Raw genomic sequence first — 22,097 nt, 5'->3', positions numbered from 1 at the left:
AACCCTCCTCTTTGGGACAGGCGAAACATCAGGTTCTTCCACTCCTTTAAGAAAATACCTGGAGTTAAGTCCTCTGCTTGTAATTTTGTAGTCACTATAAATGGGTGCTCTAGCAATTTTTCCAGCTCAGTCACCTGATTCCACTGACTTTCATTTAGCGTCAGTTGAGGGTTAGCCATGTCTACAAGAAAGGTTTTCAGTTCAACCAAGCGCTGAATCATTAAGTAAGTACTGCCCCATCGTGTGGCTTGATCAATAATTGCCCCTTTTCCAGCACGTCTCTTCAAAATTGAGTCAACTTTAGGGGTTCTGGCAACAGTAGCCAATTTTCTCACCTTGCCAATCAGTGCAGCAGCATGTCCTTCTTGCAGACTGTCTCTTATAGCCAGCTGTAGCGTATGCACAACACAGCGCATGTGATGAATGAAAGAACATATTGACACAGTTTCAACTAGATCATCTAAACTATCATGTTGCTGTTCATCTGAAGCAACTTCAGTTTGCTCCTCAGTTACAATACTGTGTTCCTCTATTTCAAACATTTCTGTGTCTGTGGACCCAGAATGTTCTTCTAGCTGCTGGTCACCATCATTACTCTCATTCATTAGCTTAATAGTACTTATCATATTTGAAGCATCGTCAGTTACGACAGAAAGAACTTGCTCTTTTTTAAGTTCATAGTCTTGCAGAACCTTTTCCACCAAGACCTGGAGAAACTCACTGGTGTGATGAGCTTTGGTGTCTTTTACTGCCAATGTCTTGGTAACTATTTCATTTTTGTCACAAACAAATAGGACATTGATGGCAAAATAGTTCACTCTGTGACGTGTGCAGGCATCCATTTTAAGAAACAGAAAGCGTCCCTTGAGAGTTTTTTTAAGTTCTTCCTTTTGTTTAAAAGCTTCTTCGATTACTAATTTTCTAATACTCTCTCTCTCCAGAGAGACACCAAGCTTGCGGGCCATTTCTCCATTCAGACACATAAAAGCTGGTCGTGAAAATAATGAAATAGGCACACTATCCTTTACAACAAGCTCTATGATCTGTTTTTTAAATGTATCTACTGTCATTGTCACAGTAACTTTGTCACTGACAAAATATCTTGCAACTGATGGCTGCAAAGTTCTCTGCTCCTTTGTTTGGTTGGAAGAGCTGGGCACTGGTTCATTGGTTTGGATGCAGTCTTTCTCATCCACTGCTTTCAGTACTTCTGGATGAAAGCGCTGTAAATGTCTCTTTAGATTAGAAGCTCTGGTAGGAGCATTTTTATCTTTGCCTGAATATGCACTCATCTTGGCTTCACAGCATTTTGTTTTCGTCTGGATCATTTGTCATACACTGACAGACATAATGTTTTCTATCTTGAGTGATGGTGAAATGTTCAAATACAGCTGATTTAATGTGATGCTTCTTTGACATTCTCAGGTTTTTAATTCTGCATTCACAATCCAAATGACAATTGTTTTTCCTAAAAACAATTGTACAAAATTATTGCCAGGTCGTACAACTGATATAGTGGTCAGTAATACTGTTATTATTCCTCATGTACTCACAGTTAACTGATGCAAAGTTTGTTGAAAGGATAATACTTCTTACAGTCTTCCTCTTCTGAGTAGCAGGCAGCTGTGAGATGCTTGGAAGACGCACACCTAGTATGATCTAGTCTAGAGGAGGAGCTTTACTACTAAGAATTTGCAACACATTTTCACTTTCAGTTTCATACATTGTAAGTAGGGGGGTTGGGGCAGCATGAGGTTAACCAAGTATAAGATTAGATAAGGGCAGTGGAGAACAGTGACACACAAGAAGTAAGAAATGTCTCTATCTCCAGCAGAACTGCTTATCACTGTTGTTCATAGTTTGATAGAACATATATATTTGAGTAACATTTATAAAATTCATATGAAAGTTCAATTATGAAATATTAATACATTTTTTTTAAAGCTGGAGTCGGAGTCGGTACATTTCTACCGACTCCGACTCCAACCAAAACTAACTCCGACTCCGACTCCACGACTCCGACTCCACAGCCCTGAGATCCTGGGTTCATTAGTGTTTGCATCAAGAATGAGGCTTAGTGAGTATTTATTAATTGTCGGTGGTCAGTACCATATTGTGCATGTAGGGAGCAGTGGGTAGCAGAAAGTGGGGGATTGCAGCACTGTGAGGACATTATACTGTGTGTGAGGGGGATTGCAGTCCTGTGGAAACATTATCTTGTGTGTGGGAAGCCACTATTGTGGGAACATTACACTGTGTGTGAGGGGTGGGATAGTGGTACTGTTGGAATATTATGATGACACCCAATTATACGCTTCTTCTCCTGACATCACGCCAGCCTTTCTAGAAAACACCGGCGATTGTCTAAACGCTGTGTCTAACATCATGTCCTCACTATATCTGAAACTGAACCTGTCAAAGACTGAACTCCTTGTGTTTCCTCCCGCTACTAATGTACCTATACCCAACATTGCCATTTCCGTGTGTGGTTCCACTATTACTCCCCAGCAATATGCCCGCTGTCTTGGGGTCATACTTGATTCCGAGCTTTCCTTTGCCCCCCACATTCGATCACTGGCTCGCTCTTGTCATCTGCACCTCAAAAACATTTCTAGAATTTGACCTTTTCTTACTTTTGAGTCTGCAAAAACTCTTACTGTTTCTCTTATTCATTCTCGTCTAGACTATTGTAACTCCCTTCTAATCGGTCTCCCTCTTACCAAACCCTCCCCTCTCCAATCTGTCTTGAATGCTGCAGCCAGGATCATATTCCTCACCAATCGTTACACCGATGCCTCTACCTTGTGCCAGTCATTACCCTGGATACCCATCCACTCCAGAATTCAGTATAAACTTATTACCCTCACCCACAAAGCCCTCCATGGCTCAGCACCACCCTACATCTCCTCCCTTGTTTCAGTATACCACCCTACCCGCGCTCTCCATTCTGCTGATAACCTGAGGTTAGCATCCTCAATAATGAGAACCTCCCACTCCCGTCTCCAAGACTTTACACGTGCTGCGCCAATTCTTTGTAATGCACTTCCCAGGTCAATACGATTAGTCCCCAATCCCCACAATTTTAAGCGTCCCCTGAAAACGCATTTATTCAGACTGGCCTACCGCCTCAACACATTAACCTAATAAATCCCTGTGTCACACAGCCAAAAGCTTTACCATAACCTGGTTCCCCGCATCATGTTCCCACATGCTTTATGCATCCATTAGCCTTCTGTGTCTGTACTGTTACACACTTAACATTATGGCTGGTCCATACAATCAGGGCAACTGTTACCACCCACCTTTCGTGTCTACCTTTTTTCCTCATAGATTGTAAGCTTGCGAGCAGGGCCCTTATTCCTCTTGGTATTTGTTATAATCTATGTGATTATTGTTATGCTGTAATGTCTATTGTCTGTACAAGTCCTCTCTATAATGTAAAGTGCTGTGGAATATGTCGGCACTGTAGAAATAAAATGTATTATTATTATTAGTATTATACTGTGTGGAGGGAATGGTGGTACTGTAGGAACATTATACTGTGTGTGGTGGGATGGTGGTACTGTGGGAACATTACACTGTGTGCGGTGGGATGGTGGTACTGTGGGAACATTATACTGTGTGTGATGGGATGGTGGTACTGTGGGAACATTATACTGTGTGTGGTGAGATGATGGTACTGTGGGAACATTATACTGTGTGCGGTGGGATGGTGGTACTGTGGGAACATTATACTGTGTGTGGGGAGATGGTGGTACTGTGGGAACATTATACTGTGTGTGGTGGGATGGTGGTACTGTGGGAACATTACACTGTGTGCGGTGGGATGGTGGTACTGTGGGAACATTATACTGTGTGTGATGGGATGGTGGTACTGTGGGAACATTATACTGTGTGTGGTGAGATGATGGTACTGTGGGAACATTATACTGTGTGCGGTGGGATGGTGGTACTGTGGGAACATTATACTGTGTGTGGGGAGATGGTGGTACTGTGGGAACATTATACTGTGTGTGGTGGGATGGTGGTACTGTGGGAACATTATACTGTGTGTGGTGGGATGGTGATACTGTGGGAACATTACACTGTGTGTGGTGGGATGGTGGTACTGTGGGAACATTATACTGTGTGTGGTGAGATGGTGGTACTGTGGGAACATTATACTGTGTGTGGTGGGATGGTGGTACTGTGGGAACATTATACTGTGTGTGGGGGGGATGGTGGTACTGTGGGAACATTATACTGTGTGTGGTGGGATGGTGGTACTGTGGGAACATTATACTGTGTGTGGTGAGATGGTGGTACTGTGGGAACATTATACTGTGTGCGGTGGGATGGTGGTACTGTGGGAACATTACACTGTGTGTGGTAGGATGGTGGTACTGTGGGAACATTATACTGTGTGTGGGGAGATGGTGGTACTGTGGGAACATTATACTGTGTGTGGTGGGATGGTGGTACTGTGGGAACATTATACTGTGTGTGGTGGGATGGTGATACTGTGGGAACATTACACTGTGTGTGGTGGGATGGTGGTACTGTGGGAACATTATACTGTGTGTGGTGAGATGGTGGTACTGTGGGAACATTATACTGTGTGTGGTGAGATGGTGGTACTGTGGGAACATTATACTGTGTGTGGTGGGATGGTGATACTGTGAGAACATTATACTGTGTGTGGGGGGGAGGTGGTACTGTGAGAACTTTATACTGTGTGTGGGGGATGGTGATACTGTGGGAACATTATACTGTGTGTGGTGGGATGGTGGTACTGTGGGAACATTATACTGTGTGTGGTGGGATGGTGGCACTGTGGGAACATTATACTGTGTGTGGGGGATGGTGATACTGTGGGAACATTATACTGTGTGTGGGGGATGGTGATACTATGAGAATAGAGTTGAGCGAAACGGGTCGAAAAATTTCAAAAGTCGCCGACTTTTGGCAAAGTCAGGTTTCATGAAACGAAACCCGACCCTAGGATGAGGTCGGCCACGAGGTCGGCGACTTACGCGCAAAAGTCGCGTTTCAAAAGTTTGTTTTGCGCTCTTTTTCAGCCAATCAGGATCCACGGACACTGTGGGCAACGTGATGACATAGGCAGGGGTCGCCACCATCTTTCAGAAGGGCATGCAAGTGATTGGCTTGCTTTGGTGGGCGTCACAGGGGGTATAAAAGGGCGTGCACGTCGACTGCCATCTTACTTCTGCCGATCTCAGTATAGGGAGAGGTTGCTGCTGATTCTGTAGGGAGAGCGTTAGGCAGGGAAGAAGACAAAAAAACTGCTTCTGCTGCTAGCGATTTGGCCTGCACAACACACCAGTCACTGTGTGTGCAGTGCAAGGGGAGGCTATATAGTGGTGTATCAGTGGTGTTGGTTGTTGGGCTGCCTTCTAAGGCTTCCTGACATTCCTGCATTGCTGTTTACCCACTGCTCCGCAAACTGCTTTTTTAAAAGCAATCCCAATTTTTTTTTTTTGTCCTGCTGAGAAGAAAAAAAAACTGCTTCTGCTGCTAGCGATTTGGCCTGTACAACACACCAGTCACTGTGTGTGCAGTGCAAGGGGAGGCTATATAGTGGTTTATCAGTGGTGTTGGTTGTTGGACTGCCTTCTAAGGCTTCCTGACATTCCTGCATTGCTGTTTACCCACTGCTCCGCAAACTGCTTTTTTAAAAGCAATCCCAATTTTTTTTTTTGTCCTGCTGAGAAGAAAAAAAAACTGCTTCTGCTGCTAGCGATTTGGCCTGCACAACACACCAGTCACTGTGTGTGCAGTGCAAGGGGAGGCTATATTGTGGTGTATCAGTGGTGTTGGTTGTTGGGCTGCCTTTTAAGGCTTCCTGACAGGCTGGCATTGCTGCTTACCCACTGCTCCGCAAACTGCTTTTTTAAAAGCAATCCAATCTCCCTTATCCTCTAGTCACTTTTGTCACAGCTGTGCCATCGAGCCTGTGACATAGCGCTCAGATATCAGTGGGCCTCACACAATCCAAAAGTGTCCAGTGTCCACAAGTGTCTGCAGAAATTCAAAATCTCCCTTATCCTCTCGACACTTTTGTCACAGCTGTGCCATCGAGCCTGTGACATAGCGCTCAGATATCAGTGGCCCTCACACAATCCAAAAGTGTCCAGTGTCCACAAGTGTCTGCAGAAATTCAAAATCTCCCTTATCCTCTAGTCACTTTGGTCACAGCTGTGCCATCGAACCTGTCACATAGCGCTCAGATATTCATTGGGCCTCACACAATCCAAAAGTGTCCAGTGTCCACAAGTGTGTGCAGAAATTCAAAATCTCCCTTATCCTCTAGTCACTTTGGTCACAGCTGTGCCATCGAGCCTGTCACATAGCGCTCAGATATTCATTGGGTCTCACACAATCCAAAAGTGTCCAGTGTCCACAAGTGTGTGCAGAAATTCAAAATCTCCCTTATCCTCTAGTCACTTTGGTCACAGCTGTGCCATCGAGCCTGTCACATAGCGCTCAGATATTCATTGGGCCTCACACAATCCAAAAGTGTCCAGTGTCTACAAGTGTGTGCAGAAATTCAAAATCTCCCTTATCCTCTAGTCACTTTGGTCACAGCTGTGCCATCGAGCCTGTCACATAGCGCTCAGATATTCATTGGGCCTCACACAATCCAAAAGTGTCCAGTGTCCACAAGTGTCTGCAGAAATTCAAAATCTCCCCTGTCCTATAGACACCTTGTACCTTGTTTTACATTACTATATAGTTTGTTGGATTTTGTCTACATTTCTACCAAAAATGAGGAAGGCTGGTGGAAGAGGCCGTGGAATTGGGCGGGGGTTGGCAGTTGGTAATGATGGTGTTGGTGGTGGATCTGATGGTAGTGGCAAGAGCAAAATAGGACCGAATGCAGGAGGTGTTGAGCCTGCGTCATCGTCTGGCTACATAAGGCCTCGAACGCTTAGTTTTCTAGGAGTTGGCAAACCGCTTTTAAAGCCAGAGCATAAGGAAAAAGTTTTGTCTTACATTGCTGACTCAGCCTCCAGCTCTATCGCCTCCTCTTCTTCAGTTGTAAAAAGTAAAAGCACTGAGTCGTCATTGGAGGCTCATGTTCATGAACCACACCTTTCCTTGTGTCCTTCACCCCAACCAAGATTGAAGGATGACGCAGGCCATACTACTGATTACTCCATGGAGCTGTTTTCACATACCATGCCTGGATTATCAAGTCAAATTGTGAATTACCCAGGCCAAGATGAATCTGACATGGAGTGCACTGATGCACAGCCGCTGATGGATGATTCTGCTGGTACATTCACTCAGAGCACTACATTGTCCTTGCAGTGTACAGAGCCAGATTCTGACCCTGATGAGACTCAGGTGCCCCTTCCCGCACACTATACCACCATACACGGTGACACAGAGGAAGGTGCACATGACATAGAAGAGGAGGTGATGGATGACCCAGTTGTTGACCCAGATTGGCATCCATTGGGGGAAGAGGGTGCTGCTTCCAATAGCTCAGATGAGGAGCATCCACAGCAGACATCGACATCGCAACAGCTGTTATCTGGCAGGCCCGGAGCACTCCAAAGACAGGTTCCAAACATCAAAAGAGTTGCTGGACAGCTTGTCCAGAGGGTCAAAAGATCACAGCGTGCTAGGCCGCAAAATGTCTGCCAAAGTAGGAAGAGTGCAGTGTGGCACTTTTTTGACCAAAATCCTCATGATCAGGCCAAGGTTATCTGTAAGAAGTGCGCAAAGACCTTTAGCCGAGGGAAAAATCTGAAAAATTTGAATACCAGTTGCATGCTTAGACATTTAACCAGCATGCACTTGCAAGCGTGGACACAACACCAAACCTCAAGTGCCACATGTGCAACTGATCACAACGAAGGTAGTCAGCAACGCTACATTGTTTCCCCCACTGTAAGCCCACCGGTTAGCACAGCAGCAAATGTTGAGGTGTCGTTGCAAGGCCAAAGCAGTCAGGGAATCCCACTGTTATATCAACGAAAGACTGATTCTAGGCCATCAGAAAGAACACCAACTCCATCACCATCATCAACCCTCTCTCAGTCCGCCCTGTCCACCGCTACTTCCACCATATGCAGCTCTCAAGTCCAGCTCACCCTCCCAGACACTATGAGTAGGTCAAGAAAGTACTCAGTCTCTCATCCGCGTACACTGGGTTTGAACGCCCACATTGCCAAACTAATCTCGTTTGAGATGATGCCCTTTCGGTTGGTGGAAAGCACAGCTTTCCACGAACTCATGGCCTATGCAGTACCACGCTATGACCTACCCAGTCGCCACTTCTTCTCTCGCAAAGCCATCCCAGCCCTCCACCATCATGTGAAAGACCGCATTGTCCATGCACTCAAGCAGTCAGTGAGCGGAAAGGTGCACCTCACAACTGATGCATGGTCCAGTCGGCATGGCCAGGGCCGTTACGTGTCCATCACTGCGCACTGGGTTAATGTGGTGGATGCAGGGTCCACAGGGGACAGCGGTGGTGGGACAGTGCTGCCTAGCCCACGGTATAGGAAACAGTTGGCTGTAGGCGTTCGACCCTCCTCCTCCTCCAGAAGCGAAAGCTCGTCCACAGAGTGCAGTCGTACGAGCACTCCATCTGCAGCTGCCACTGTTGCACACGATGTGTCCCCCTATCGAGCAGCTAGTGGAAAGCATCAGCAGGCTGTGTTGCAGATGATGTGTTTGGGCAACAGACACACCGCCGAGGTGCTGGCCGAGTACTTGAAGCGACAAACTGAGTCATGGCTGGGCAGTGTACATCTTGAGGCAGGCAAGGTAGTTAGTGATAACGGCCGTAATTTTGTGGCAGCCATAGCCCTTTCAAAACTCAGCCATATACCTTGCTTGGCTCACACCTTGAACCTGGTGGTGCAGTGCTTCCTCAAAAATTATCCGGAGTTGGGGGGCGTGGCCTGCACGCTGATGGCGATGGCTGCTTGAAAGGAGAGCTCTGTTCTTCCGCAGGATAAACCAGCTCTTATCAGCTCACAGATAACAGGATTACCAGCTACAGGAGTTGTGAGTAACCCCAGCCCTTAGCGATGCCTAAGTTGAGACCTAAAAAAACTGGCACTCCAGCCAAGCTGACAGAGAAGTCTCCTCACCTAGCAAGATGGTGCTGGCTTCCCACTCAGCGTCTTCCCACTCCTCACAAGGAGATACAGGCTGCGTGAGAGGCAATACAGGCATTCCTCTGACAGAGGAAACAATGCAATCTCTGCTGAAAACGCTGAGGGCTTCCCTACAGGGTGATCTCAGAGAAATAGTCAGAGAGCTGAAGGAAGAAATCAGGTCTCTGGGTGATCGCACAGAGCATGTAGAAACTAAAATGGCTGAATTTGCAACATCACATAACAATCTGATAGATGCTAACACAGCTTTGGAAAAGGAGGTGGAGGCATTAAAACTTAAAATCAGTGATATAGAGGACAGATCCCGAAGAAATAACCTAAAAATCAGAGGGATTCCCTCATCTATAGCAGATAAAGACCTCCATGAATACTTCCACAAGTTTCTGCAGCTTATACTTCCTAGATGGGACGCCAGAGACCTGATAGTGGACAGAATTCATAGAGTCCCTAAATCCAAAGGCATAGATCCAGCTCTGCCTAAAGATGTCCTGGCTAGACTTCATTTCTATAAAACAAAAGAAGCTGTGCTGTACACACTGAGGGAAAGTCCAGCCCTGCCAGACACTTTCATGGGACTAAAAATCTTCCCAGATCTTTCTGCTACAACTCTTAATAAAAGAAGAGAATTCGCCCACCTTTCTAAACTCCTTAGAGATCAAGACATCAAGTACAAGTGGGGTTTTCCGGTGAGGATGATAATTTTCAAAGATGGAGGCACTTACATATGTCATACTCCTTCTCAGCTGGGCAAATTGCTGGATGACTGGGGAATAGCCCACCCACCAAACCCTGGCGGGCGGGAGAATCAAAGAAGATCTCCAGACAGGATTAACCCTGAATGGTCAGCAACTTAGCTGGGACTCCTTCCTGCTTATGGCACCTGCTGTCCTTGCTCCTGTGACACGGGATGTCACGTAGCCCCCCTGATGTTCTCGCCTATGGCGAGCGGTTATACTCCGGTCACCCTACTCGGGGCAAACCGGTGTTGATGGAACTTTTTTGTTTTTGTTCTTCTTCTCAAAAATGTTCTTTAATTTTTTTCGGAAATTTCTTTCAATTCCTTGTTGGTCTAACCCTTCTCATCCCTGATGGCGTTCCTAGGAATTCAACCCCCCCTGCGGCTCCAATATGAAAATTAAGATATTGTCTATTAATGTGAACGGACTCAACTCCCCAGCAAAAAGGTCAATGATGTGGAGAGAGGTGATGGCATCTAACTGTGATATAGCGTGCATTCAGGAGACCCACCTTCTTTCCACAGATAATAAACGGCTACTTCATCCCAGGTTTCAACACGCCTTTTTTGCTAATGACTTAAAAAAAAGAGGAGGAGTGGCCATTTTAATAAAGAACTCAGTGGCCTTTAAATTGATAAATGTCAGTTATGGAGCGGATGGAAGATATATTATTTTGTCTTGTTATATTAACAGTGTCCCTTATACCTTGGCAACGGTCTACTCCCCAAATTCATCGCAATTGACCTTTGCTAGGAAATTTTTCCAAGCATTCAAGGATACTGCCACAGGGGCGGAAATCATCTGTGGAGATTTTAATATACCTGTTATACGCTCCATGGATTGCTCCAACATCAACATCTCACATGCTAAGGAACTTAAGCATCTCATCAATGAATTCCATTTTCATGACATCTGGAGATATTTACATGCATCAGAAAGAGACTATACATTCTTCTCTTCCAGGCATCGCTCATACAGTAGAATTGATTTCCTTTTGGTCGACAGCAAATCTATAAGTAATTGTGTTGCAGCTGATATTGGTTTAATCACTTGGACAGATCATGCGCCGATCTCTTTGTCTGTTCAGGGTGGCTTTAATGTTCTAAATTCCCCCAGGTGGAGATTGAATACTAGCTTGCTTGGTAGGCAGAAGGTACATGATGAAGTAGAGTCAGTGTTAACAGAATATTTCAAACTTAATAATAATGGGGAAATTTCTGACGAGACCCTGTGGGCTGCTCATAAAGCAGTAGTCAGGGGGCAGTTCATAAAACTGGCCTCCATCCAAAAACGGCAAAAAGACGCAGATATTAAATATATATTAACCCGTATTCATCACCTTGAATCCCTGAATAAAGCCAAAGCAACCCCTAACTTGACTAAAGAAATTGTAACCCATAGATTTCAACTAAGATCCCTACTCCTGCAAAATTACGAACATAATCTAAAAAAAAATAGATCGACATTTTATGCTATGGGGGATAGAGCGGGGTCCTTATTGGCAAGAAGGACGAAAAAACGTGAGATTCAATCTAAAATAGAATTCCTGAGGGACCCAAATGGAACAATCACTAGACATCCCATTGAAATAGCAGAAGCATTTGCGAAATATTATGAGGCCCTGTATAATCTAAAAAATGATTCCAACACGTCACAGCCGACTCAAGTGGATATACAGGGCTTTCTAGACACCCTGGATCTTCCCCGGGTCTCAGATGAGCAATTAGAGGAACTTAATCTTCCCTTTACTACACATGAAATCCTAGGTGCCATCAAAATGACTAAGTCTAACTCTGCCCCGGGCCCCGATGGGCTGCCATACGAATATTACAAACAATTTACATCCACTCTGTCCCCCTTTATGTTAAAAACCTTCAATTTTTGGCAAAATAAAGGGTCAATTTCCCCAGACAACTTGGAAGCGATTATTATCACGCTACCCAAGCCAGGGAAACCTGCAGACACCCCGGGTAATTTTAGGCCCATTTCACTCCTAAATTGTGATGTTAAAATTTATGCCAAACTAGTGGCGGATAGACTTCATAAAGTGATCCCGGCCTTAGTGGCCCCAGACCAAGTTGGTTTTGTGGCAGGCAGGCAATCTAAGGATGGCACCAGACGGATGCTTGACTTGATTGGACTGGTGGAGATATCGGGTGAGCCCAGTGCATTCTTGTCTCTTGATGCTGAAAAAGCCTTTGACAGGGTGCACTGGGGATACCTGGAGAGAGTTCTAACAAAATTCGGGTTCTTGGGAAAAATTAAGTCATCCATTCTAGCTCTCTACTCTTACCCAAATGCGTCAGTGTTGGCATCGGGGTTTCTGTCATCTAAATTTCAAATAAGTAATGGCACTCGCCAGGGGTGTCCATTGTCTCCCGCTATTTTTGCTTTAGTGGTAGAACCTCTGGCGGAAGCTATACGAAAAAACATAGCCATTTCTGGTATAAGGGTTGGGGAATTTGAACATAAACTTGGTTTATACGCAGATGATGTGATAATTTCCTGTTCTAACCCTGTAGTTTCGATTCCAGCAGTGGTAAACACATTATCGAACTTTTCTAAAGTGTCGTATTATAAGCTTAATGCGGCAAAGTCTTTGATATTGCCGTTTAATGTACCGGTGGAAGCCAGGAGTGTGCTGGAGGGGGCCTTTCAATTCAAATGGTGCGACAGGGGGATACCTTATTTAGGTATTAAGCTGACACCATCGCAGATGTTAATTAAAGAAAATTTGGAACCTCTGATCCAAAATTTAGAAAAGGAATTGGAAAGGTATGAAAAAATATCGTTGTCCTGGATGGCCAGGATACAGTCCTTTAAAATGGTTTTCTTACCCAAAATATTGTATGTACTCAGATGCTTACCCATCAAAATTTCTCACAAAACCCTGATGAAACTTCAATCGTTGACTAACAAATTTGTCTGGGGTAATAAAAGGGCCAGGGTCGCAGGTAAAGTGTTATATCCCCCATATGACTCAGGGGGACTGGGCACCCCAAACATATCGGCATATTATAAAGCCTTACTAATTGAATCACTAAAGGAATGGTGGCGTCCAGGTAATTCACATAGATGGGCTCAGATTGAAAATTTCCTGTCCCGCCAGGGCTCGGTCAGAAGAATGATGGAAGCAGAATATTTGAGCCGTTCACGGTTCTCCCCGTGTGTTCCCACCATGTCAGCTTCCCTGGAGGTCTGGCGAAATGACTTGATTCATAAGATTCAGATTCCTCTTTCAGAGATTTCCCTCAAGTCGTTGGAATCTCAAATCCCCTTTTTGAATCTAGCCAGGTGGGAGGGATCGGGCATTACAGTGCTGGCGGATCTACTCTCTGATTTGGGTGTAAACCCCTTTAATGAAATAGTGCGGAAACACCCCTCTTTAAAGGGTTGTTTCTATCAACACATCCAAATTAGTCATTTTCTGGCCTCTAAATTTCCTCTAAAGTCGAATCCTCTGTTACCTACAACAAAGGCTTTGGTATTTAAAAAGATAATTAAATTCAAAGGTATCTCCTCAACATACAAATGGCTCAATAACCCCCCCGAAGAGCAAAAATCTCCTTATATGAATAAATGGGACGTGGAGTTGAATGTTTCTACCTCTCCTTCAAACTGGCACTCGGCTTCAGCAAATATCCAAAAATATTCCAAGTGCATAAATCATCTGGAGCAACTGAAAAAAGTACACCTGCGATGGTATCGGTCCCCAGCCAACTTAGCACAGTTCCTCCCAAATTATTCGCCACATTGTTGGAAGGGCTGCCTCCAAAGGGGTACTCTTGGTCACTGCTGGTGGGCTTGTCCCAAGGTTTTCTCATTCTGGCTGGAGGTGTTTGGCCTGATGGGTGAGCTGACAGGCAATACTATTAATCCGAATCCGGGTCTGGCAGTGCTAAACATGGGTATAGAGGAGTTCTCTTGGGAATCCAGGGGATTATTGGTTCACATTCTAGTTGCTGCCAGATATTGCATAAGTAGCTATTGGAAATCCCCAAAGACACCTACATTAGCTGAACTATATAACCGAATTAATCTCCATTGCCAATACGAGTTCTGTCTGGCTCACTCCATCCGCGCCAAAAACAAAATACTTCAGACTTGGGACACGTGGCTAAACTCTGTATATGCATCCCCTGTCAGGCATCTGTTTCCAGGGCAAACTGTCTGAGATTAATAAAATGGGTCAAATAGGGTCAAAGAGAGTGTTACGCAGGGAGTTCATCCGTACCACATGTCAATATTCAAGGTGTTTATATCTATGTTGTTGTTACTGCTCGGGCTACCCCGGAACGCCATCTAATTCCCTAGCTCCCCCCCCTCCCTGGTTGCCTCTTTGCAACCATCCATGGTTCTCCCCCCCCCACCTCTTCCTCCCTTCCCCTTTCTTATCTTCCTTTCTTACTCTCTGGTTCTGGTTGTTTGAAACCCTCGTTTTGAGGATTAAAGAGTAAATGGTAGGTTGACTTTATATGTATTAGGTGTTGATTAACCAAAAAAAAAAAAGTTGTAACTTGTATCAGACATGATTGTTGGTGGTGTGATGGGAAATGTGAATCATAATCAAAAGATATGTTACAGCGTTGTTCTCTCTGTGTATTAATGCCATTGATACCTGAATTTTTTCCTTTTTCTAATGTAACTTCCTACAATAAAAATTGATTGGAATAAAAAAAAAAAAAAAAAATTATCCGGAGTTAACAGCCCTGCTCCAGAAGGTGCGAAGACTGTGCGCGCACATCCGCCGGTCGCCTGTCACTCCGTTCGTATGCAGAAGCTGCAGCGATTGCTCCACCTTCCCAACCACCGCCTCATTATCGACATTGCAACAAGGTGGAACTCCACCCTGCACATGGTGGAGCGGCTGTGCGAGCAGAGGCAGGCCATAATGCATTTGTGGGAGGATACACGGCCAGGCACTTTGAGAGCAGACATGGAGTTGACAGGTGTGCAGTGGTCGAAGCTGAAAGACCTCTGTAAAGTCCTTCAGTGTTTTGAGGAATGCACACGGCTGGTAAGCGCAGACGACGCCATCCTAAGCATGAGCATCCCACTTATGCGTCTGCTCATGCAAACTTTGACGCACCTTAAGGAGCAGGCGTCTGCAGCCAATGTTGATGAGGAGGAAGAGGAGGAGGGAATCCTTGATGACATGCAGCCATTGTTTGCTCAGGGAACTCTCCTGGACGAGGTGGAGGAAGAAGAGGAGGAGGAGGAGGATGATGGGGATGATTACTTAGGGCAGGAGGATGCATCTCGTGGGGCAAGTGAAAATGTTGGCGTGGCAAGGTCTGGTACAGGGTTTGTGCGTGACTGAAGGGATGTGGATTTGCCAGAAAGTGCTCCTCCAACCAGCACTCGCAGTGCATCATTGACACTGGGAACATTGGCCCACATGTCAGATTATGCCTTGCAGATCCTAAAAAGGGACCCACGCCTTGCCAAAATGATGAACGATGACGACTACTGGTTGGCCAGCATCCTGGATCCACGCTATAAAGGCAAATTACAAAACATCATGCCACAGGAGAACCTTGACCTAATATTGGCTAATAAACAAGCAACTCTGGTAAATCGGTTGCTTGAGGCATTCCCAGCACACAGCAGCGGTGATGGTTCTCACACGAGCCGTACGGGCCGGGGGCAGCTTGGCAGAGGTGTTCGTGGTGCACACAGCAGAAGTGGCATTGGAGACAGGGGTTTCATGACAATGTTGTGGACTGATTTTTCAAGTACCGCTCACACAACTGGTAATACTGCATCGATGGAAAGTGACAGGAGACAGCAGTTGTCAACTATGGTTACAAACTACTTTTCCTCCCATATCGATGTTCTCCCACACAGGTCATTCCCCTTTGACTATTGGGCCGCTAAACTGGACACCTGGCCTGAATTGTCACAATATGCCTTACAGGAGCTCGCTTGCCCAGCTGCAAGTGTGCTATCGGAAAGAGTCTTCAGTGCAGCTGGATCAATCCTGACAGAAAAAAGGACCCGTCTGTCAACCCAAAATGTGGATGATCTAACCTTCATTAAAATGAACCACGCATGGGTTTCCAAGGATTTTGTCCCACCTTCCCCTGATGACACATAGGGTGACAGAAAAATGGCTTGCTTTGGTCCACCTCTTCCTGGGACTTGACCTATTTCACCTTTTGCATCAGCTGAATGTCCAACATCAACATATGCCACTTTCTAAAACTCCCTAACTGTGCTGCCTCCCCCCCCATGGCCGGGGTCACCACCTAGCGCACGACACCGTGCGAGTGCCGTTGCCCTGGACAGGTGGGTAGGCCGACTCTTGGGCGCGGGCACTGGTACAGGGTCCTTCATAGTGCAATCAAGTGTCTCTGACGGTGGTGGTGCACACCCGCCGTCAGACACACCGCCGTACTATGAGGAGCCCAGTGCCAGTACCGACGCCCACGAGTGGGCTCCCCTTGCTTGGGCAGGGCCCCAGCATTTGCAATCTTTACCTCTCCCTGCTCCTCCGCTGTGTAGTCTGGGCCGTCAAATCCATACTGTGCCTGACACCGTCTGAGCCTGCCTCCTGATGTATAGACATATATTTTGAATGTGTACGCTATCCATACATGTTATCTGGGGATACGGTACCCTTTCTAACCTTTGTGCAATCACGTGCAATCCATATTGGGCCTAACACCGTCTGAGCCTGCCTCCTGATGTATAGACATATATTTTGAATGTGTACGCTATCCATACATGTTATCTGGGGATACGGTACCCTTTCTAACCTTTGTGCAATCACGTGCAATCCATACTGGGCCTAACACCGTCTGAGCCTGCCTCCTGATGTATAGACATATATTTTGAATGTGTACGCTATCCATACATGTTATCCAGGGATACGGTACCCTTTCTAACCTTTGTGCAATCACGTGCAATCCATACTGGGCCTAACACCGTCTGAGCCTGCCTCCTGATGTATAGACATATATTTTGAATGTGTACGCTATCCATACATGTTATCTGGGGATACGGTACCCTTTCTAACCTTTGTGCAATCACGTGCAATCCATACTGGGCCTAACACCGTCTGAGCCTGCCTCCTGATGTATAGACATATATTTTGAATGTGTACGCTATCCATACATGTTATCTGGGGATACGGTACCCTTTCTAACCTTTGTGCAATCACGTGCAATCCATACTGGGCCTAACACCGTCTGAGCCTGCCTCCTGATGTATAGACATATATTTTGAATGTGTACGCTATCCATACATGTTATCTGGGGATACGGTACCCTTTCTAACCTTTGTGCAATCACGTGCAATCCATACTGGGCCTAACACCATCTGAGCCTGCCTCCTGATGTATAGACATATATTTTGAATGTGTACGCTATCCATACATGTTATCTGGGGATACGGTACCCTTTCTAACCTTTGTGCAATCACGTGCAATCCATACTGGGCCTAACACCGTCTGAGCCTGCCTCCTGATCTATAGACATATATTTTGAATGTGTACGCTATCCATACATGTTATCCAGGGATACGGTACCCTTTCTAACCTTTGTGCAATCACGTGCAATCCATACTGGGCCTAACACCGTCTGAGCCTGCCTCCTGATGTATAGACATATATTTTGAATGTGTACGCTATCCATACATGTTATCTGGGGATACGGTACCCTTTCTAACCTTTGTGCAATCACGTGCAATCCATACTGGGCCTAACACCGTCTGAGCCTGCCTCCTGATGTATAGACATATATTTTGAATGTGTACGCTGTCCATACATGTTATCTGGGGATACGGTACCCTTTCTCACCTTTGTGCAATCACGTGTAATCCATACTGGGCGTGAGAACGGCTGGCGAGCTGTTAAGCAAGCTACAGCACCTGTGGTTTGCACACGTAAGTTTTTCATTTTTTCAGGAATGACGGTTAGGCCTAATTCCGGAACTGCGGTTGACCTGCACTTACTGGGAAATCATTGTTCGCGGGTAATAATTGTAATCAGTGATCCCCATCACTAACGTTGTTCAGCGGGTTATCTGCACCTGTAAGCGACAAACGCTGGCCTTTTCAGTGTAGCGCACATGCAGCCACGGACATGTAAGGGCATGACACACCAGTTATTGGCCAATCTCATGTGCCAGAGCCTCACGTGTCCCTCTAGTAAGCCGGACTCGGACCGCGGGGCATGACGGAGTCTCGTTCGTTAACGGAATTAAGCTTGCAATGTGTGCATCTGTTCTGTAGCTGGCATGGTTGAGGTTTCCCAGGTGGAGTCGAATTTAACCGTAGGCTCCACTCCTGGTGGTGCCCTTCTGGACATTCCTTTAAGGTTCAGCTTTGCAACCATACTGCCCACGTAAAACAAACACTTTGCCTTCATGAACGCTGTTTGGAGGGTCATGACTCATGGGAATAACGCCGCCCAATCAGATAACCTGCTAGAGAGATCGTTCGTTGCTCCCAAGCATGACATCACACTCCCTAGGAAGAAGGTAATGCCACTGTGGCGACCGTACTCCTGGGGGCGACACAAGTGCACTGATGCCCAGCCACTGCTCGATGAATCTGCTGGTACATTGACCCAGACCACTACATTCCCCTCGCATGCTACATGACCTGAATCTGACCCTGATGAAACTCAGGTTACCCTTCCCATATACAGTTCCATCTTACACGGTGACAAAGAGGAAGCTGCAGATGAAAGTGCAGGTTCGGCCCACCCGCCATCAGACACACCACCGTACTATCAGGGGCCCTGTGCCAGTGCCGTCGCCAACAAGTGGGCCCCCCCTGCTTGCTCAGGATCACAGCACTTGCAAAGTTGAAATACTGTGCAGTGAGATGGAAGATGGGGACGACGAGGAATCCAGACAAGTACAGGGATTCCCTAGCGAGGAGACTTATTTGATTGTTTTCAATGTTGGGACAGCAATTTTTGGGGAGCACTATACTCTGGAGAATGATAGATGGGGCCCACCATACACTGGAACATTCCAAAGGTGGACATCAGACACTGGAGCAGCATTTACAGGGCCCATTATACACTAGAGCATTAGAAATGGGGCCCATTATGTTTGGAGCATTATTTGGGCCCATAAGACAGTGGAGCTTCATCCATGGGGACCAACATATACTGTAGCATTATGTGGAGCTCATCATATACTGTTTCAAACATTATATGGGACCAATGATTCTGTATGGAGAAATAGATGGGCCTCGTCATGAGATGTAAAAAGTGAGGTATTTTTCATTGGACTATACCGCTATTTCTCTGCCGTATCGGAGCATGATGAGTTGTGGTATGTGTTAAAGGGGCGCTCTTTCGCCCAGGGCACATGAAAACCTGCAGCCAGCCCTCCCCCCCCACAACTTTAGCCAAATAACCCTCATTTTTCAGTGCGTAACTTGTATTATGAAGTTAATTAAGGTTGACAAGCTTAAGTAAGAAGAATTGATGCTTTTGGCATTCAAATGGGCACTGTAGGTGTGTTTCCTGTCCTCCTCTCACTGCCGACTTTTATTCCCCATTGACTTACATTGGGTTTCGTATTTCGGGACGACCCCGACTTTTCCCTATAATCGGACGATCTTGCTCGACCCGACTTTTGGAAAAGTCGGGTTTCACGAAACGAAACGCGACCCTAAAAAACCAAAAGTCGCTCAACTCTATATGAGAACATTATACTGTGTGTGGTGGGATGGTGGTACTGTGGGAACATTATACTGTGTGTGGGGGATGGTGGTACCATGGGAAGATTATGCTATGTGTGGGGGGATGGTGGTACTGTGTGAACATTATACTGTGTGTGGGGGAATGGTGGAACTGTGGGAAGATTACACTGTGTGTGGTGGGATGGTGGTACTGTGGGAACATTATACTGTGTGTGGGGGATGGTGGTACCATGGGAAGATTATACTATGTGTGGGGGGATGGTGGAACTGTGGGAACATTATACTGTGTGTGGGGGTATGGCGATACTATAAGAAGATTATACTATGCGTGGGGGTATGGCGATACTATAAGAAGATTATACTGTGTGTGGGGGTATGGCGATACTGTGGAAATATCTTTTGTGTGAGAGATGCCAGTACTATGGAAACATTTTACTGTGTGAGGGGCATCATATATACTGCACAAGGGGTGTAAAAAGGTGTGTCATTAAAAAGAATCCTCAGGACTGTGCTAAATTTGTACAAAAACTCTGCAATATGCCGTCAACACAGGACCATACGGAATCAATGGGAAGAGTATAGATGGTACACCAGGTCAGGTGACCTTGATGACGCAGTTTCCTGATAAAGACCATAGCACCAAAGGCAGAACAGATTTGATGCCAAGCAAAGGAACGGGGAGATAGATAAGAATCTGCTGTACCAAGCCATGGAAAAGTGGTTGTGGCAGCAGAACCCTGCTTACAGGGGCATAATGGGGGCATTACACTGTGTGGGGCAAAGAAAGGGGTCCTGTACTATGAGAACAATCTGTTTCCTCACTTCTTGTTTTCCATAGTTGGGTCGTATGTATCTATTACAGAACGAACAAAAACGTTATCTATATATATAAAATGAGTGTATGTTTGTGTGTGTATATGTGTGAGTATCAGCCACGCCCACTCCACATAGCCCCACCCAATCTCTAAGCATCTTTATCTTTCATTTCACCAGAGCTGTTTAAAAGAAGCTGAGCTGTGATTGGTTGCTATGAGCAACAGTTTTCCCACTCCACAGAATCTCAGCAGACACTGACTGGGTCAGAGAAATCTAGCATCCCCGGGAACATAAGCTCCCAGTCATTGTCTGCCCCCCAGAAGAGAGCAGAGAGCACATGATAGAAATGCATCACCCCCTCCTCTATTACTGCCACGCTCTATTGTTACCAGCATAGAAAATCGCATCATCAGCGGTCGCACACAGAGCCACACTGCCAGGTTACATTACAGCACATCTCCAGGAACTCCCTACTCAGCGCCACCCAGCTCGGGACTATGGGATGGCGAATATGTATGATCGGTATATGGGCATGGGACTATGGGATGGAGGATGTGTGATGGGTATATGGGTATGGGACTATGGGATGGAGGATGTGTGATGGGTATATGGGCACTGGACTATGGGATGGAGGATGTGTGATGGGTATATGGACACAGGACTATGGGATGGAGGATATGTATGATGGGTATATGGGCACGGGACTATGGGATGGAGGATATGTATGATGGGTATATGGACACGGGACTATGGGATGGAGGATATGTATGATGGGTATATGGGCACTGGACTATGGGATGGAGGATGTGTGATGGGTATATGGACACGGGACTATGGGATGGAGGATATGTATGATGGGTATATGGGCACGGGACTATGGGATGGAGGATATGTATGATGGGTATATGGACACGGGACTATGGGATGGAGGATGTGTATGATGGGTATATGGGCACTGGACTATGGGATGGAGGATATGTATGATGGGTATATGGACACTGGACTATGGGATGGAGGATGTGTGATGGGTATATGGACACGGGACTATGGGATGGAGGATATGTATGATGGGTATATGGGCACTGGACTATGGGATGGAGGATATGTATGATGGGTATATGGGCACTGGACTATGGGATGGAGGATGTGTGATGGGTATATGGACACGGGACTATGGGATGGAGGATATGTATGACGGGTATATGGGCACTGGACTATGGGATGGAGGATGTATGATGGGTATATGGGCACGGGACTATGGGATGGAGGATAATCATAATTTGTTATAAGTAACCACAGTTAGTTACTATGCCCGGGCAGCGCCGGGCTCTTCAGCTAGTGATTCTTATAAAGTGGCAACAAAAACCTCAAAAGAGTCTCCGTGCTGAAAGGGTCAATATTCCATGCGGCCAGTAATGGGGAATCTCCAGCACCTACCTCCACCCGCAGAGCCGCACTCCACATATATGGCTGCTCTGTGTGCACAGGACCTGTGATGAGGTCACAGGAGGGGAGGAGTCAGGGGTCACATGATCTCCGGAGTGCAGACGCTACATGGAGCCTTCTCCTCAGTCAGTGACCTTCCCGCCATTATTTCCCCTCACTACTGGCACAATTCCCCCGCGCCGCCTTTTCTACACAGTGTTGTGTGTGGAATGTAACGTGTGATTTCTCTGGAGACAAATAGACCCCACACATGAGGGAATTATCACCAGTTACCGGACGGCTACTATATGGCGGCATATGATTG

The 22,097-nt window shown here is 46.1% G+C and overlaps 1 protein-coding gene across 2 annotated transcripts in view; it reads right to left on the bottom strand.

Moving 5' to 3' along the window:
• The window catches only part of LOC141094268 (uncharacterized), a 54,072-nt gene extending 32,291 nt beyond the window's left edge, over positions 1-21,781 (bottom strand). For both annotated transcript variants that reach the window (XM_073580093.1, XM_073580094.1), the window contains exon 1: positions 21,714-21,781. The gene's annotated coding sequence lies outside the window, so the exon portion shown is untranslated. The remainder of the gene's footprint in view (positions 1-21,713) is intronic.
• Positions 21,782-22,097: the final 316 nt, after the last annotated feature.

The sequence above is a fragment of the Dendrobates tinctorius genome, unplaced genomic scaffold (assembly GCF_039654945.1).
Source record: "Dendrobates tinctorius isolate UK_male_01 unplaced genomic scaffold, ASM3965494v1 ptg000063l, whole genome shotgun sequence".
NCBI lineage: Eukaryota > Metazoa > Chordata > Amphibia > Anura > Dendrobatidae > Dendrobates > Dendrobates tinctorius.
Note: the sequence above shows the minus strand (reverse complement) of the source record. Positions and strands in the feature narration are given on the sequence as shown.